The following is a 14,316-nucleotide window of genomic DNA, read 5'->3' as shown; positions in this document are numbered from 1 at the left end:
AAAGTGCTATTTGCATTCTCACCCTGGTTCGGTGGGGGTAGTAAGTGGGGTGGGGTGAGTGGATATACCAGGGTTAAGGTAAGTTTGAGAGTTGAATTCTTGTTGTTGTTGTTTTTTGTTTTTTTTTTTTGGCCGGGGTTGGGTTTGAACCCGCCACCTCTGGCATATGGGACCGGCGCCCTACTCCTTGAGCCACAGGTGCCGCCCGAGAGTTGAATTCTTAAAAATCATTTGTGAAGGGTGGCGCCTGTGGCTCAAAGGAGTAGGGCACCGGCCCCATACTGGAGGTGGCGGGTTCAAAACCGGCCCAGCCAAAACCTGCAAAAAAAAAAAAAAAAAAAAATCATTTCTGAAAAGTATATTTAACAACCCATTCTAATAACTGTTTGTTGTCTTTCTACTTTCCAGAGTTTGTTCAGTGACTAATTATTATCATATTAGTTTGGAACGTGTGACTTTCTGTAAGAATGTCACCCTGGATGTGTTAAAGAAGTTTGCAAGAATTGTAGACCACAAGAAAACATTGACTAGGCCCCTTCGTGTCTCTTTTAGTCTTAGATCTCACTAAGTCAGAGGAAGCCTGATGTTACCCAAGTATTGGTTTGTGTTTTTTCAGAAGTTCTCCCAGTTGTCTCCATTTTATTAACACAAAATTGTAACTTCATTTAAGGATAGACCAAGTTTTCATAACCTTTTCAATACCAGAAAATATATTTCTTTGTAATTTGGAATTCATATAAAAATTTTAAAGTGAAAATTATTTGCAAAAACTCAAAAAGACACTTTTCACTCAGGATGGCCTCTGACCTTGAAAGACCTTTTACCAGAATTATACAATAAGCTAAGGGAGAGGAAAAAAAAAGATATTTAAGGAATTATCAGAAGTGCAAATACCTTTTTAGGTGTTCCATATTTCAAGAATTACATGATTAGTCCTACTTTGCTCTGTAAAATCTGAGTTTTTTGAGTGCAATTGGAGATTTTTATAATGAATCTTTCATGAAATGGGGGGAACCATAGAGCAAATACTTCCGTACAGCACCATGGGTCTTTTTAGGATTTCAAGACAAACAAAATAGTAGAATAGTGGAGGAAGTTTGCTTTGCCAATTGTAAACATCTTTTAGGAAATTAACCAATGATTTGTTTATTGCTAGAAAACATACATTGAGGGCTTGAAAGAGAGTTAACATTCTTTTATACAGGTATGGCATTTTCAACAAATGTATTGGTGGAGAAAGAATTTTGTCTTCTTCCATAATCTCATTTCGTGGTGCAAAAGTAACCTCTTTTTTAAAAAAACAAAAACAACAAAAAACTAGCTCTCTAATTTATCCATCTATGATATGAAAGACTGACCACTTAAGGAATTCTTGTATCATCATTAGAAATCCTGATTGTGTATTTCTTATTACTACATTAATGAAAAATTAGTATCCTAGTTCATTGTTAATCTGAGGCTCTAGGGTATTGATGAAAAAAGACTTGTTCGAAAACCTCATCCTTTGAAAACCAAATTATATAATGCTTTCCAGAAGAATGGGGATGGATTTAGAATTCTTTAGATTTTTTTTTTTTCCTGACTGATCTAACTTGTCTCATTTTGTACTTTTGGGAACACGAGATTTAATCTCTTTCAGTCTAAAAAATAGATTAATATTTTAACATCTCCTTATGTTACAGAATTGGGAAATACTTTAATGCCACATAAAATTTATCTCCTTTATTTGGGGTGTATGTAAATGTATCTCTGATCTTGCAATACATACATTGCATCCTCTAGAACAAAAAGTCATTTTGAGGGGCGGAGCAAGATGGCAGCCGAGTAACAGCTTCCTTGCATCTGGGCACCGTGAGTCTGGGGATATAGGACTCCAGGCATCTCTGGCTGGTGGGATCTGCCTATCATCACCACTGAGAGGATACAGGGAGTCAGCGAGAGACTTCTGGACCCCAAGAGGAGGACTAAAACAGTGGAAAACCGGCAAGTGGTCGCGTGTGTTCAATCCATCTAAACCCGCCCGCAACTTCCACAGGCACGAGAACTTAAAGAGCAAGAGGAAGTGAAAGGAAAATTAGGGCAAGGAAACAGATAAAAGAAATCACCCATGAGGAAGAATCAGCAGAAAACTCCAGGCAACATGAAGAACCAGTCCAGAACAACCCCGCCAAGGGACCATGAGGTAGCTATTGCAGAGGATTCCACCTATACAGAAATGTTAGGAATGACAGAAAGGGAATTTAGAATACACATGTTGACAACAATGAAAGAAATGATGGAAACAATGAAGGAAACTGCTAATAAAGTGGAAAATAACCAAAAGGAAATCCAAAAACAGAATCAAATAAGAGATGAACGATATGAAGAATATAAAAAGGATATAGCAGAGCTGAAGGAAATGAAACAGTCAATCAGGGAACTTAAAGATACAATGGAAAGTATCAGCAACAGGTTAGACCATGCAGAAGAAAGAATTTCAGAGGTAGAAGACAAAGTTTTTGAGATAACTCAGATAGTAAAAGAGGCAGAAAAGAAGAGAGAGAAAGCAGAACGTTCACTGTCAGAATTATGGGACTTTATGAAGCATTCCAACATACGAGTTATAGGAATTCCAGAAGGGGAAGAAGAATGCCCCAGAGGAATGGAAGCCATACTAGTGAATATTATAAAAGAAAATTTCCCAAATATCACCAAAGATTCTGACACACTGCTTTCAGAGGGCTATCGGACCCTAGGTCGCCTCAACTCTAACCGAGCTTCTCCAAGACACATTGTGATGAACCTGTCCAAAGTCAAGACAAAAGAAAAGATTCTGCAAGCTGCCAGGAGTAAGCGCCAGTTGACCTACAGGGGCAAATCCGTCAGAGTGACCGCAGACTTCTCTAATGAAACTTTCCAAGCAAGAAGACAATGGTCATCTACCTTTAATCTACTTAAACAGAACAATTTCCAGCCCAGAATTCTGTACCCTGCTAAGATAAGCTTCAAAATTGACGGAGAAATCAAATCATTTACAGATATACAAACATTGAGGAAATTCGCCACAACAAGACCAGATCTACAGGAAATACTTCAACCTGTTCTGCACACTGACCACCACAATGGATCAGCAGCAAAGTAAGAACTCAGAAATTAAAGGACAGAACCAAACCTCCACACTGATGCAAAAGATAAAACTAAGCAATGGACTCTCACAAAATAAGACGAATAGAATACTACCACACTTATCAATTATCTCAATAAATGTTAATGGCTTGAATTCCCCACTGAAGAGACATGGATTGGTTGACTGGATTAAAAAACACAAGTCATCCATTTGCTGTCTGCAAGAAACACACCTGGCTTCAAAAGACAAATTAAAGCTCCGAGTCAAGGGTTGGAAGACAATTTTTCAGGCAAATGGAATTCAGAAGAAAAGAGGAGTTGCAATCTTATTTTCAGATACATGTGGATTTAAAGCAACAAAAGTCAAAAAAGACAAAGATGGTCACTTTATATTGGTCGAGGGAAAACTACAACAAGAAGACATTTCAATTCTAAATATCTATGCACCCAATTTAAATGCTCCCAGATTCTTGAAACAGACCTTACTCAGTCTGAGCAATATGATATCTGATAATACCATAATTACAGGGGACCTTAACACTCCTCTTACAGAGCTGGACAGATCCTCTAAACAGAAATTAAACAAGGATATAAGAGACTTAAATGAGACCCTAGAACAACTGTGCTTGATAGATGCATATAGAACACTCCATCCCAAAGATAAAGAATATACATTCTTCTCATCACCCCATGGAACATTCTCCAAAATTGATCACATCCTGGGACACAAAACAAATATCAACAGAATCAAAAGAATTGAAATTTTACCTTGTATCTTCTCAGACCATAAAGCACTAAAGGTGGAACTCAACTCTAACAAAAATGCTCGACCCCACCCAAAGGCATGGAAACTAAACAATCTTCTGTTGAATAACAGATGGGTGAAGGAAGAAATAAAACAGGAAATCATTAACTTCCTTGAGCATAACAACAATGAAGACACAAGCTACCAAAACCTGTGGGATACTGCAAAAGCAGTTTTGAGAGGAAAATTCATCGCTTTAGATGCCTAAATTCGAAAAACAGAAAGAGAGCACATCAACAATCTCACAAGAGATCTTATGGAATTGGAAAAAGAAGAACAATCTAAGCCTAAACTCAGTAGAAGAAAAGAAATATCCAAAATCAAATCAGAGATCAATGAAATTGAAAACAAAAGAATCATTCAGAAAATTAATGAAACAAGGAGTTGGTTTTTTGAAAAAATAAATAAAATAGATAAACCATTGGCCAGACTAACGAGGAATAGAAAAGTAAAATCTCTAGTAACCTCAATCAGAAATGATAAAGGGGAAATAACAACTGATCCCACAGAGATACAAGAGATCATCTCTGAATACTATCAGAAACTCTATGCCCAGAAATTTGACAATGTGAAAGAAATGGATCACTATTTGGAATCACACCCTCTCCCTAGACTCAGCCAGGAAGAAATAGAGCTTCTGAACAGACCAATTTCAAGCACCGAGATCAAAGAAACAATAAAAAATCTTCCAACCAAAAAATGCCCTGGTCCAGATGGCTTCACTCCAGAATTCTATCAAACCTTCAAGGAAGAGCTTATTCCTGTACTGCAGAAATTATTCCAAAAAACTGAGGAAGAAGGAATCTTCCCGAACACATTCTATGAAGCAAACATCACCCTGATACCAAAACCAGGAGAAGACCCAAGCAAAAAGGAGAATTTCAGACCAATCTCACTCATGAATATAGATGCAAGAATTCTCAACAAAATCCTAGCCAATAGATTACAGTTTATCATCAAAAAAGTCATTCATCATGATCAAGTAGGCTTTATCCCAGGGATGCAAGGCTGGTTTAACATAACGTTAAACCAGCCATAAACGTTATCCACCATATTAACAGAGGCAAAAATAAAGATCACATGATCCTCTCAATAGACGCAGAAAAAGCATTTGATAAAATCCAGCATCCTTTTCTAATTAGAACACTGAAGAGTATAGGCATAGGTGGCACATTTCTAAAACTGATTGAAGCTATCTATAACAAACCCACAGCCAAAATTTTACTGAATGGAGTAAAACTGAAAGCTTTTCCTCTTAGAACTGGAACCAGACAAGGTTGTCCTCTGTCACCTTTACTATTCAACGTAGTGCTGGAAGTTCTAGCCAATACAATTAGGCAAGACAAGGAAATAAAGGGAATCCAAATGGGAGCAGAGGAGGTCAAACTCTCCCTCTTTGCTGACGACATGATCTTATACTTAGAGAACCCCAAAGACTCAACCACAAGACTCCTAGAAGTCATCAAAAAATACAGTAATGTTTCAGGATATAAAATCAATGTCCACAAGTCAGTAGCCTTTGTGTACACCAATAACAGTCAAGATGAGAAGCTAATTAAGGACACAACTCCCTTCACCATAGTCTCAAAGAAAATGAAATACCTAGGAATATACCTAAGGAAGGAGGTGAAGGACCTCTATAAAGAAAACTATGAAATCCTCAGAAAGGAAATAGCAGAGGATATTAACAAATGGAAGAACATACCATGCTCATGGATGGGAAGAATCAACATTGTTAAAATGTCTATACTTCCCAAAGCAATCTACCTATTCAATGCCATTCCTATCAAAATACCAACATCGTACTTTCAAGATTTGGAAAAAATGATTCTGCGTTTTGTATGGAACCGGAAAAAACCCCGTATAGCTAAGGCAGTTCTCTGTAACAAAAATAAAGCTGGGGGCATCAGCATACCAGATTTTAGTCTGTACTACAAAGCCATAGTGGTCAAGACAGCATGGTACTGGCACAAAAACAGAGACATAGACACTTGGAATCGAATTGAAAACCAAGAAATGAAACTAACATTTTACAACCACCTAATCTTTGATAAACCAAACAAGAACATACCTTGGGGGAAAGACTCCCTATTCAATAAATGGTGTTGGGAGAACTGGATGTCTACATGTAAAAGACTGAAACTGGACCCACACCTTTCCCCACTGACAAAAATTGATTCAAGATGGATAAAGGACTTAAACTTAAGGCATGAAACAATAAAAATCCTCCAAGAAAGCATAGGAAAAACACTGGAAGATATTGGCCTGGGGAAAGACTTCATGAAGAAGACTGCCATGGCAATGGCAACAACAACAAAAATAAACAAATGGGACTTCATTAAACTGAAAAGCTTCTGTACAGCTAAGGAGACAATAACCAAAGCAAAGAGACAACCTACACAAGGGGAAAGGATATTTGCATATTTTCAATCAGACAAAAGCTTGATATCTAGGATCTATAGAGAACTCAAATTAATCCACATGAAAAAAGCCAACAATCCCTTATATCAATGGGCAAGAGACATGAATAGAACTTTCTCTAAAGACGACAGACGAATGGCTAACAAACACATGAAAAAATGTTCATCATCTCTATATATTAGAGAAATGCAAATCAAAACAACCCTGAGATATCATCTAACCCCAGTGAGAATGGCCCACATCAGAAAATCTCAAAACTGCAGATGCTGGCGTGGATGTGGAGAGAAGCGAACACTTTTACACTGCTGGTGGGACTGCAAACTAGTACAACCTTTGTGGAAGGAAGTATGGAGAAACCTCAGAGCACTCAAGCTAGACCTCCCATTTGATCCTGCAATCCCATTACTGGGCATCTACCCAGAAGAAAAAAAATCCTTTTATCATAAGGACACTTGTACTAGACTGTTTATTGCAGCTTGCCAAAATGTGGAAACAGCCTAAATGCCCACCAACCCAGGAATGGATTAACAAGCTGTGGTATATGTATACCATGGAATACTATTCAGCCATTAAAAAAAATGGAGATTTTACATCCTTCGTATTAACCTGGATGGACGTGGAAGACATTATTCTTAGTAAAGCATCACAAGAATGGAGAAGCATGAATCCTATGTACTCAATTTTGATATAAGGACAATTAATGACAATTAAGGTTATGGGGGGGAAACAGAAAGAGGGAAGGAGGGAGGTGGGTGGGGCCTTGGTGTGTGTCACACTTTATGGGGGCAAGACATGATTGCAAGAGGGACTTTACCTAACAATTGCAATCAGTGTAACCTGGCTTATTGTACCCTCAATGAATCCCCAACAATAAAAAAAAAAAAAAAAAGTCATTTTGAACATTTGAGATCAAATTCAGAGGCTTCCCTAGGAAGAAATCCATTGTGATCATCTTAGAATATGATTTGTCTGGTGTTAGTATGTAAGCTTGGGGAAAGGAGAGTGTGTCCTTAACAGCTGTAGAATAATTAGCATATTAATAGCAAGGAAATGTTGCCATAATTATCATTCTGATAGTTCCAACATTAAAACGAACTACATAAGTTACTTATAGTTATTTATAATTTCTCAATATTGCCTTCCTTCCAAAAGACTTTGAGATTTTTTATACTTAAAAACATACATGCATAAAAACAGATAAGGAACTCAAAATTATAATAAAAAATGTCTGACTGGAAACAAGCTAGAGAAAGAGCAGAAATGGGGCTGGGGTTGAGCTGAACACTGAAGTTTAACCCTGTAAATCTATACAGACCCTATTCAGTTGCAATCTGTTATCAGATAAAGGCAAAATGGGAAACAGAATGAATGTCACCCTCTTTTTGCCTTCTAAAAAGAGCTCTGGCAATTTTTCACACAAGGGATTCTGCAGATGCTGTTCAGTCGGTCTCTTCTTAATGTAAAAATGTTAAATAAGTTATCATTAATAGAATTTCCAGTCTTCTTCCCATCATTCTCTTGTGATGACTTACCTTCTTTCCCTGAAAGTTGAATTATTATGTTTTTAATTGGTTTGAAGAATTTTTCCAGGTGCTGAAGGTAGAAGATTGGTTTCAAAATAAGGACATTTCTTGCCAATGCATAAAGTTAACTTATGCTATGAGAATAAGTGAAATGTGCCCTTCCGTCACTTTCTCCTCCAGAGCCAGATTGGAAAACTTTCTATCAAGGGCCAGGGAGGAAATATTTTAGGCTTTGCAGGTTATAAGTGTCTTGTCACAGCTACTCGGCGTGGCTCTTGGAGTATGAAAGCAAATGGATGCGACTATGTTACAGTAAAACTTCGTTTATGAACAAAATTAAAATTTCATACATCTTTCACATGTCCCCAAATATTTTGCTTTTGATTTTTTCCAACAATTTCTAAACACAAAAATCACCTTCAGGGCATGGGCCCTACTAAAATGGGTGGTAGGCTAGCTTTCCTGACATCCGCTTTAACTATCTTTCACCATGGGGCCCAACACCCTTTCCTTTGGCACATAGCTTGTCTTCAACTTTAGATATTCTCACCATCTTCTTACTGAGTACTCCCATGTGACAAATTTTAAAAATATGCGTGCAGTTTGATGCTATTTTTCTTCTTTGTGAAACATAAAATACTAGTCGAGGATATTTGAAAGACTTTCCATGCATTTATTATGCTTAGAATCTAGGCTCAAACGTATCCACTTCACATCATCTGCTACCTTCTTTTTTTTAAATTGAAGATTCTCCATCTTTAGGGCTGTATCATCATGTCTGACCCGAGGAGCATAATAAAAACTACAGAAGAGTCAAAGGATTTCATATTTCTGCCCTGACCTGCTAAGATTTTCAGGAAAATAGAATTTCTACCAACAAAGATTTTGAAAATATACTTAGTTAAATATGCCCAGAATTTTCCCAGTTAAAGTTATATATACACTACTTTTCAGTTTACCTTGATGATCTGGAGATGTACATATACATTACTTTTTAGTTTGTACGTACATATACGTTACTTTTCAGTGTACCTTGATTATCTGGAGATAATCAAGAAATAACTATATGAAATTTCTGCATCATATGAAATAATACACTTTTTAAAATGCCAAACAACTCCTTCTTCCAACTCCAAATAATGATAAAATCAAAAGGATAAGATTTTTAGATATTAGTATTTTCTTGCTTGTTTAAATTATTTGTACTGTTTTTCAGTTCTTACCTGAGATTGCTAACTGACATCTTACAATCTTTCTTTTAGTCCTCAATGTATCATGACAGAAGAGTAAGTCAGGAATATTTACTCTTTTATGCTCTATAAATATTTAGTTATATTCACAGTGCCTTTATATGTACTATAGTACATATAAAGTACCATAGCCTTGTGCCAGGGCTTTGTTGTGGCTTCCAGAATAGCTCATGTACCACACAGGGTCCTTTCTCAAACTATAGACACCATCACAGCCTTTGACTTAAATCTCTTTAGAGAGTTATTTCATACCAAGGAAGTGGTTGTGCACTATCTTAGGTTACCCAGATGCTGAGATGAGGATTCAGGTAAATGTGGAAGAGTAGGGGAAGGGTGAAGGCAGAACTGGGGAGGTATAAGCCACAGTGCAATGCTGACAACAAGCACCATGCCCTGGGGGGTGACTGTCTGAGTATCATAGCTGAGGACAGCATCAGTCAGTCTCAGGGGTGTTCTATGTATAGTGTAAAGGAGTTGGGGTATTCATTCCACCATGCACAGATACACAGGCAAAGCAAACTCCACCAGCTGGAGGGCAGTCCCCCAATAAGTGACACAGGGGATGGTTGTTGAGTGGAAATGCACAAGGGATTGAGGGGGATGGAGTGGAGCACGATAGCATCTGCTACATGTGCACGATTTGGGGACACTTGCAGTAAGCTGAACTGGGTCATCTGGGTTTGAATACTAGTTCTACTAGCTGTGTGTTTTAGTCACATCGCTGAATGGGAACTTACTTTTCTTGTTTCTGAAGTTGGTAAAGCTATCTCCATGAAGGATGTTTAGAGGATTAAATAAGACAGCACAGTGGCAAGGTAGAGAAAGAATCCTTGAGTAGAGGAAATAGCATGCAGGAAGTGACGAGTCTAAAAACTGGGCTTAATATGTGAGCAGCAGTGTGGCTTGAGGGCAGGGCACATGTGTGAAGGTATGGGGTAGCAACAGGGTCATTTAGGGACACTAGAAGGGAGGCCCAATCTCTTTTTGTAAGGTCAGGGAAATAACACTAAGTTGAAGACTGAAGCATGAGAAGGAGAAATCTGTTCAATACAGGGGACTGAGCTGATGTGGACAATACGTCCCTTGCTTCAAACAGATGTGTAGAAAAAGACCTTTAAAACAGTAAACTGAGGTCAGATGTGGTGGCTCATGCCTGTGATCCTGGCACTTTGGGAGTCTGAGACAGGAGGACTGCTTGAGGTCAGGAGTTCAAGACCAGCCTGAGTAGCATAGCAAGACCCCATATCTAAAATAAAATAGAAAAAATAGCTGGGCATGGTGGCATGTGCCTGCAGTCCTAGCTATTTGAGATGCTGAAGCAGGAGAATCATTTAAGCCCAGAAGTTTGAGGTTGCAGTGAGCTGTGAGCTGTGAGCTGTGAGCTGTGATGATGGTATCACTGTACTCTAGCCTGGGTGACAACAGAGTGAGACCCCGTCTCAAAAAAAAAAAAAGTTAGATTACAGATGGCCTGTAATTTTTTACTTTTCCTATTGTATAGAGAGGTGAAGACTAAGGAGTATCTCATTGAGTTTGGGTTAGACTTAGTGACTTGGTTGACCAATGGAAGGTGGCAGAAATAATGTTCTGGGACTTCAGGGCTAGGTTGTATAAGACTCTTAGAGCCCTGAGCCCATAAGAGGCCCAATTTTCCTAGTGGGGATACCATGTAAAGAGGCCCTGAGAACAGGTGAAAAGTGATAGTTGGATTAAAATAAAAATCCATCAGTATAATTCACCACTGTTCACAGAATAAAGGAGTAAAAACAACAGAATCAGCTAAGTAGATGCTGAATGATCTAATAAAATGCAAAATCCAGTCATAATAAACATTCTTAGCAATGTAGGTCTAGAGGATAACCTCCTAAATCCAATAAAGGGAATCTACATAAAAACTCTACAGTTAACATCACAATGATGGTGAAAGATCAAAGATCTCTAATATGATGTGATGAGGAACAAAGCAAGTCTACCTGTATTTACTACTGCAGTTCTACATTGTACTAGAAGTTCAAACCAGTCAAAAAAGCAAGAAAAATGTGTGGAAATGAAGAAGCAAAACTATCTTTTTATTCATGGATGATATAATTATGTATAGAGACAAACCTAAGAATTTACTATAAAGCAGCCACTAGAAGTAATTAGTGAATATAGAAGGTCTCAGAATATCAGTTCATAATTATACAATGATCAAATGAATTTTTAGACACTGGCAACAAGCAACTGGAAATTGATATTAAAAGTAGTCTTTTGAAATAGCTCAAAAATCAGGAGATAAATTTAACAAAATATGTGGAAGATCTATAAATCATAACCTACTTAATAACATTGTTGAGAGAAATTAAAGGAAGCTTAAAGAGAGCTAGATAGATCATGCTCATTGATTGGCAGATTCAATATTTTTTAATATCTAATTTCCCAGAATTGATATAGAAGATTCACAATCACAATACCCAGAAGGATGTTTTTTTGTATAAATCAACAAATTGATCTTAAAATTTGCACAGCAAAACTTAAGAGTGGCAATGTTCAAAACAACTTCGAAAAAAGAATAACAAATTTGGAGAACTGATACTGCCTTATTTTGAGACTTATATTCAACTTATTATCAAGACATTTAATCAAGACCATATGGTGTTGGTGAAAAGATAAATAGATTGATCAACAGGAAGGAATGGAGAGCCCAGAAATAGATCTACACACATATGGTCTTTTGATTTTCACAAAGGTGAAAATCAATGGGGGAGAAGATAGTATTCAAAAAAATAGTGCTGGAAGAACTGGTTGTCCGTATAGAAAAAAAATGAACTTCAACTTTTAACTCACCCAGTACACAAAAACTGACTTAAAATGGATCATAAACACAACAGTGAATGATAAATCTATAATGTTTCTTGAAGAAAAGATAAATGATACCTTTGCAACTCTGAGTAGACATAAGTTTCTTAGATGAGTCACAAAGCATAAAAGAAAAATTGATAAACTGGATTTCATAAAACCTTATGTTCTTCAAAAGATACCATTAAAAAAAATAAAAAGACAAAGCACAGAATGGAAAGTTTTCAAAATACATGCATGTGACAGAGACCTTGTTTCTAGAATATATGAAAGAATTCTTATAACTCAATACTATGACTGCCCAATAAAAGTGGGTTGAACAGTCGTTTCAGAACATGGAAGAATGGCTAATAAGCATATGAAAAGTTGTGTAATATCATTAGTCATCAGGGAAAGGCAAATTAAAACCACATTGGGATATATATCTATACCACACATCTATTAGAATTCCTACAATTAAAAAAGACTAAAATGATCATATTCAGGGTTCTTCTTACTCTGAAAAGGAAGGGGTTATGCAGAGTTATGCATGTATCCCAAGGGGCGAGTTGGGGAACACTGTATATTTCTGCTTACCACAGTTTGCTTTTTCTGCTGTCCAAAAGCTGAACTGAAGGCCATGTATTTTTAATATTTCTTTACTTCCTGCATACACGATGTCAGGGGCCTTCAAAAGTTTGTAGAAAATGGAATTTAGAGATAAAAATGAAAAATAGAAACTTTATTTCTTAATATAAGCTCCATTAAATTCAAGGTACTTTTGTTAAGTGATGACATGAGCCCTTTAACCTGTCCCTAAAGAACTGAGGGTCTTGGGAATTTAACTATGTCAATGCAGGTTTTTTTACGTTATTATTTTTTTTTATTTATAAAATATGGAACGCTTCCCGAATTTGCGTGTCATCCTTGCGCAGGGGCCATGCTAATCTTCTCTGTATCGTTCCAATTTTAGTATATGTGCTGCTGAAGCGAGCTACATTATTAACTGATGAAAAATGAGTGCCATTTACAGATTTTTACGATTAGAAAACCAAAAGAAGTCAGAAGGAACCAAACCAGGACTGTCAGGTGGATGCCCAGTGATTTCTCACAGAAACTCTTGCAATATTTGCAATATTGTTCTTGTTTGATGAGAGGAATAAGTGGAGGGTTATCATGGTGGAGAAGGACTTTCTGGGACATTAACCTGCTTAAGCTTTGGCTGACTTTCTCAAAACACTCTCATGATGAGCAGATGTTATCATTCTTTGGCCATGCAGAAAGACAAGAAGCAAAATGCCTTGAGCATCCTAGAAAGCTCATGCCATGACCTTTTGCTCTTGACTGGTCTGCTACTGCGTTGACAGGACCACCTCTACCTCTAGGTGCCATTGCTCTGATTATGCCTTGTCTTCGGGATCATATGGTGAAGCCATGTGTCATCTCCTGTTACAATTCTTCAAGAAAGTGCTTCAGGATCTTGATCCCACTTTAAAATTTCCATTGAAAGCTCTGTTTTTGTCTGCAGCTGGGTGCAACTCTGATTTGTAACTTTAATTTTTCAGCCAGAATAGTACAAGCTGAACTAATTGAGATGTTAATGGTGTTGGCTCTTGTTTCTGCTGTTAATTGTTGGTCCTCTTAAGTTAGGACAAGAACAAGACTAATTTTTTCTTTGAACATTGATATGGATAGTCTGATGCTGCCGGTTTCATCTTTTACATCATCTGGTCTGTTCTTAAAACAAGTTATCCATTTGTAAACTGATTTCTTTGTAGCATTGTCCCCATAAACTTTCCATAAAGCATTAATGATTTCATTATTCTTCCACCTAAGCTTCACCATAAATTTGATGTTTGTTCTTGCTTCATTTTTAGCAGAATTCGTGTTGCTTCCCTAGAGCCTCTTTTCAAAGTGATGTTTATCCTTATTAACACTTCAAACGAGATCCAGCTCAGACATGTTGTAAACAAGTTTGTTCAAGTTTATTTTGGTGGAAAAAAATCTGAACTTCATGTATGCTTTTTTCATAATACACATTTCCATGAACTTCTTGAAGCCTCCTCACATAGGACACAAACTTTTTTCTCACCCGAGAGAGCAAGATGTATGAGAAACAGTTTGCTAATGTGGAAAAATGGCATGTGAACTTTGCTCAGGCATCACACAGTGGATCAGAAGTTTGAAATTTAACACTTCTCACTCAGTTCTAGCAATGAACACCAACTCTGCTCTGGTTTGCAATATGAAATGTTATTTGATATTGTTTGAAACATCATAGAAAGATTTAATTTTTTTAAGTGAAGGATTTACTGAAGTCTGATCACTGCCAACACAGCACGTACACAGTGCTATATATTGATTACATAATGTTCAATCAATGAGGAAGTTCAAC

At 37.1% G+C, this 14,316-nt stretch overlaps 1 non-coding gene across 1 annotated transcript; it reads right to left on the bottom strand.

Moving 5' to 3' along the window:
• Nucleotides 1-12,811: 12,811 nt before the first annotated feature.
• LOC128580003 (U6 spliceosomal RNA) lies at nt 12,812-12,914 on the bottom strand. The gene has a single exon (XR_008378368.1). It is a non-coding gene; the product is annotated as a U6 spliceosomal RNA (small nuclear RNA).
• Between the last annotated feature and the right edge of the window lie 1,402 nt (nt 12,915-14,316).

Source organism: Nycticebus coucang, chromosome 2, assembly GCF_027406575.1.
Source record: "Nycticebus coucang isolate mNycCou1 chromosome 2, mNycCou1.pri, whole genome shotgun sequence".
NCBI classification, from domain to species: Eukaryota; Metazoa; Chordata; class Mammalia; order Primates; family Lorisidae; genus Nycticebus; species Nycticebus coucang.
The sequence above is the reverse complement of the archived record's forward strand: the minus strand, read 5'-3'. Positions and strand labels throughout refer to the sequence as shown.